Source organism: Oryza glaberrima, chromosome 9, assembly GCF_000147395.1.
Source record: "Oryza glaberrima chromosome 9, OglaRS2, whole genome shotgun sequence".
NCBI classification, from domain to species: domain Eukaryota; kingdom Viridiplantae; phylum Streptophyta; class Magnoliopsida; order Poales; family Poaceae; genus Oryza; species Oryza glaberrima.
Genome location: NC_068334.1, coordinates 10,343,954 through 10,349,641, shown reverse-complemented (window position 1 = coordinate 10,349,641; position 5,688 = coordinate 10,343,954). Strand labels below are relative to the sequence as shown.

Here is a 5,688-nt window from a genome sequence, read left to right as displayed (position 1 = left end):
TCCAACCGGTATCCCCAATTCCCCATTCTCCGATTTGATTTCATTCCCCAATCCTAAATCCCTAACCCTAGGCGGCGGGCGGCTGGCGTGGGTGGGCAGCGGCTGACGAGCGACGGGAGGCGGTCGGCGGCCGGCGGCGACACTGGCGTGCCGCGTGCCGCGTGTGGCAAGCAGGCAGCGCGGTGGCGTCCGGCGAGGCCACGAGCCGCACAGCACAAGTGGGAGGGCAGGGCCGGGACGGGAGGCGCCGAGGTAGGCCAGGTCGCGAGGCGGCTATCCAGCGCCGCTGAGCCGTCAGGGAGGCGGCGAGCCACGAGCCCCGACTTCACCAAGGGCACAAGGCGGGCAGGCCGCAGCCCGCAGGCGGCCAGCGGCGCAGTGGCCTATGGCCAGTAAGGGCGGCCGCAAGGGCAAGGCGGCATATGTGGGTTTCTGTGATGCAACAGCAGCCTGTAACATGTTTCGATCTATGCTGGCTTAGTTTGTTTAGCTCCCAGTATTATTTTTTTTCTGGATCCGCCCTTGGTCGTCGCTTCCTCCAAACAGGGCCTCAAGCGGCATCGCTTCAGCTCAAATGTTGCCACCTTTAGGCCGAAGCGTCCTCTAGTAATCGTACTAATTTTTATTGCTTAGTGTTGGTGAAGTTTGGTATTCATGTGTGTGGCTTAAGTCTTTGTTGTCATGTTGGTTAAGTGGAACTATTATTATTGTTTGTTATAAATATTGTGTTCATCTATGTATCCACTTGTGATATCTGCTAGCTTGCCACTTTTAATATCTCATATTTCAATGTCGGGGGTAAGGACCCGGCCGGTGGGTGATCCGTACCCACATGGGGACGAGAACGGGAAAAATCGTCCCCCATGTGCAGGGATGGGGACATAATTATTTTTGTCAGTACAGGGCAGGGGATAGGGTGGAAATACCCGATAGGTGTATTCCCGTTGCCATCCTATATATACATAATAAACAGATGACAAACTGTAGGACGTAGGGCTGGCCCTTGGGGGGGTTCAGGCCGTGTAGCCGCCCGAGGCCCCCAAAATCTAGGCCCCCCTATACACATATAGTATATATACTACGTAATGTATAATTCTAGTCCATGGGCCATGGGTCTATATTATACAACTGAATAGCCCAAATATAGAAAATGAATTTTAGTTCATCGTCAGGCTTGTTTCAGTGAAGCCGAAGCGATCTTCATCTGACTCCCGTTGCTTCGCCTCGATCACATCATGCCACTCGCGTTGTGCTGCCTCGATCATGTCGCGCCGCTCGCTGCTCCTGCGCTCTCGATGACTTCTCGACTTCTTGGCGTCTCGCAAACGGAAATAGCAAGTCGGCAAATCGTGGCTCGCCAGTAGCCATGCTCGTGTCTCGTCCACCGGTCATCTTCTCTGCTCGCTACTGCTATTTATTTCTCTTTGAAGTTTTGAAATGCTATATATAGATAATTTTATCACATCGAATATTAAATGTTGTATGTTGATAAGACTATATAAATATATATATTAGTTTATGTATATATATAGGGCCTCCGTATAAGTTTTTGCCCTGGGGCGCCCAAACCCCGGGAACTGCCCTGGTAGGACGACATCTTCTCCAAGATCGTTGAATTTTTTTTCCCTACAGGGAGTCAGATTGTCACTAAGGGGCTGTTTGGTTGAAGCCCTGAGCCAAAAGAGCCTGGCCTGATGTGTCCCTGAGGGATATCCTGTGTTGTTTGTGTCGAAACATGAATTCGGCAATAATAAAAAGGGGTAGCGCACGAGACCTAAAAGTGGATGGATGCGGAGACGAAGGATTTAGACAAGTTCAGGCCCTCTCAGTGAGAGGTAATACCCTACTCCTGTTTGGGGATTTGAATCCGCCGGGTATAGTATAGATCTGACGATCATATGTGCTCATGCCCCCTAGAGGGCCTCCTGCCCACCTTATATAGGATGGGGGCAGGATTACAAGATAGAAACCTTAACCAATACGGTATTGATTTCCTAAATCTACTTTACAATATTATCAAACCAGGACTTTAGGCCGTTCCGTAATATACAAGGAAACGTAATACCCAAGTCATGATATGTTACATATTCTATAGATATAAGTTATCCCCTATAACCAGTCGGATAACTATGCCGTGTGGGTATGGGGTACCCATAATATCCACAGTAGCCCCTGAGACCTTCATAGTCCAAAAGACACTACTAGGATTTCGCAAATCTATGATGAAATGCTTTCGTCACTGAACATAGGCAATTCGTCACAGGGAAAAGTTTATGACGACCGCGTGACGAAACTGTTTTCGTCATATTATTCGCGTCACATATGTACCACAATGACGGAAATGAGAATTTCGTCACAGAAATGCATTTCATCGGTGACGAACAGATTCATCACAAAACGTACTCCTTCCCATGTTGGCCATGTCATCATCTGACGTGGCAGTGGCCATGTCATCATCTGACGTGGCGTGACGAAAGAGCAATTCGTCAAAAAAGTGTGATGACGTGGATTTCCTCATCTAGCCCATTAAATTTGTTCCGGCCCGCTAGTTACATGTACCGATAAGTAGGCCCAAATTTTGGCCACGTCATCGCACTTTTCGATCCAGCCCATTATTTGTGTCCAGCCCATTTCAGCCCATTTCAGCCCATTAGGCCCATTAGGCAAATCTTAGTCCGGCCCGTTATTTGTGTATGGCTCATTTGGCCCAAATTATTCGTCAAAGGTGTATCAGTACAAGAGAGAAATTTTGGCCCATTTGCACTACATGTGCCAGATGTACTGGGCCTATCAAAACATATGCACAACAAATATATCGACACACAAGTCTCAGATTAAATATAGAACAATGCTAAAGCTTTTGAGCAACTTGTCTCTAGACCGGCATTCTTCAAAAACGTGTTGTTGGCACCAGTTTGGGAGAGAACCTTGGAAACAACCTCCGTACTAGATCTTGGTGTGTCATCATCTCCAACAGGTTCTGCCATCATATTTTCCATATTGTCCTACAGGTTGGAAGATGGAAATATAGAGCATTAGAAAAGCTAGAACTCTAAAATGTGGAAGCTGTACATGCAAGCTAGCAACATAACATGCAGCAATAGTACTAAAGGGAAAGAAAGTACATGTATAGCATCATATATAGCATTCATACTTAAAAGCTAAAATCTGAACTAGTATAGTAATAGAAGTTGCAATCAGACATCCTCCCAGAAAATATAAACATGATATACAACACACAATTCCTATATTTAGTTCACCAGGTTATCATGATAGCTTGCATTCAATCATTCATACTTAGAGCATCACCAACAGTCCCCCTATAATCATTCATACTTAGAGCATTACCATAAAGATGGATCAAATTCTTCAGGGCAATAGATGTTATGTAGATGCTTCATGGGAGGATCATGCTACTGGAATTGGAATTTTCTTTCAATAGATGTTTTCTGGATCCCCAGAGAGAAACAAAATTGCTGACAAGCTAGCTAAAGAAGCTAAAGCTGATACCCTAATCAATCCTATCTATAACTGTCAAAACATCTCTCACATTGCCTATCCTTCCAAGAGATTGTCATGCTTCTTCTCTGTTTATGCTCACTTCAGTTCTTTAAAACAGCAACACCAACAGCATCACATAAACAAGAAACATCACATAAACAGCAAGCATCTGTACTGTTACAAGACCATTATACTTCAGACCATTACAAAAAAAAATGGGCAGTCACATAAACAAGACCATTATACTTCACCAGCATTCATTTTGTTTTAAAAAACATGTTCCTACAGACTACCTGCAATCCATGATTTTGTGTGAATCAGCAAAAGCTGTCAGCAAGCACTTTGGTTAAATATAAAAAAAAAATATTAACACATGACTTGGCAGGTAAGTTATTATCCTGTGGAAAGCCAAACTTTTCAACATTGCATCAATTTTATCTCTGCATGACTAGGTTTCAAGTTTCACCTTTCAGTGTATAAAATTTCAGCAAAGCATTCTTTCAAATTTAGTGCAAAAATAGTTTTCAGAGAGGAATGAACAAATAGTACCAAACCAGTGCACAGCAAAAAAAGGTAGTTTTAAGTGTCGAATGGCTAATCAGTACCAAGGCAGTCCACAGCTAAAAAATTTAGTCTACAGTAATGTAAATTAGTTTAGAGATGACTCATTTTTGGCATATGGATAGTATCCAATTCATGAATGTTGAGCAAAACTTTTTATCCACTTTTGCATTACACACACATACTGCATTGTTGTACTTCTAAACATGGGCAGCCATCCTTGCAAAAAATTCAACGCACTACACAACTTCGTAACACAATCCCAATCTCATGAACAAGCATAGGTGATTAGAGATCAAATACCTTGACTGCTGACAAAATTATTCACGGGGGCACTGAAGCTGCTTCGATGGTCGAACTCCTCTTCATTAGCAGGCCAATCATGCCCCAAATCGACGCCGGCCGAGTCGTGCTCCACGGGAACGTCCCCTCTGCATATGGCTGCTACTCTTCATCCCGCTCTGACGACGGCTGCTGGCTGGGTCTGGGAGGGGCAAACCCTAGACGAGAGCCAACCATGGGTCGCAGAGGAGTCGGCTGCCGATGCAGCCCGTACTGGGGCGGCGGACCAAATCGCGGCGGCAGCAGCGGCGGTGGACCTTGAGGACGTGAGCGAGCCGGCTGCCCCCAATAGTGCGCCAGATGTGGATCCTCCGCCTCGACGAAGCGAGGCGCCGGCGGAACAAAGAGGGATGGTGAGGAAGCCCGGACATGCGCCGCTTGGTTGCTAGCCGTCTCGCCGGCTCGCCAGCCACGGCGGCCAGCAGCAGCGAATGCGGTGGCGCGGAGGCGGAGGCGGAGGCGGATGCGGCACTAGATGCTGCCGCCGCGGATCTGGCGAGGTAGGAGGGGAAGAAATGAGAGAGAGAGATGAGGGTTAGGGTTTGCAACTCTATTTTAAACTTCATTGGCGCAAGGATAGCCATTCGATCAAGAATCAATGGCCAGAAATTTATGGGCCGAGTACGGTAATGGGCCGATTTCAGGGTTTAGGCCTACTAATATATGTGGTATTTTTTAGATTTTAATTTACGAGAACTTTAAATTTAGTTTTAGACCAATTTTTGTGTTTCAAATGCAAAAAACATAAACAACAAAATGGTAGAATCCATCGAGATCTTCAACTATTGTACTGGTCGTTTTTACAAATAAGTTCGTTTCAACAATTCAAATTTTGAATTTTCAAAATTTGACAACTTCGAACGAAAATTGGGGTTAATAAATGATTTCAAATGGAAAATTCACCAAAACCAAAGTTGTAGAACTCATCGAGATGCAAAATTTTTATTTTGGTCATTTCTCCATTTGATTCTATTTGTATAATTTGAAATTTAAAATTCAAAGTTTGAGAATTTCAAATAGAACATTTTATCAGTGAACGACTTCAACTGAAAAAGTCATCAACAACAAAGTTATATAATCCATCTAGATCTACAATTTTTATTTTGGTTATTTGTTCTTCTGACAAAGTGATAGTAACATTGTTCACAAAATTTACAGATCTGGCATATGGTTTCATAAATTACGAGAGAGATGTGTAAATTTTGAGAATAACGTTACTATCACTTTATCGAATGAAAAAATGACCAAAATAAAATTTTTAGATCTCGATTAGTTATACAACTT

At 44.2% G+C, this 5,688-nt stretch overlaps 1 long non-coding RNA gene across 1 annotated transcript; it reads right to left on the bottom strand.

The window, feature by feature from the left end:
* Positions 1-2,683: 2,683 nt before the first annotated feature.
* Positions 2,684-4,927, bottom strand: LOC127784065 (uncharacterized). The gene is made up of 2 exons (XR_008019435.1): positions 4,366-4,927; positions 2,684-3,005 (listed from the first exon to the last, which is right to left on the bottom strand). It is a non-coding gene; the product is annotated as an uncharacterized LOC127784065 (long non-coding RNA).
* Between the last annotated feature and the right edge of the window lie 761 nt (positions 4,928-5,688).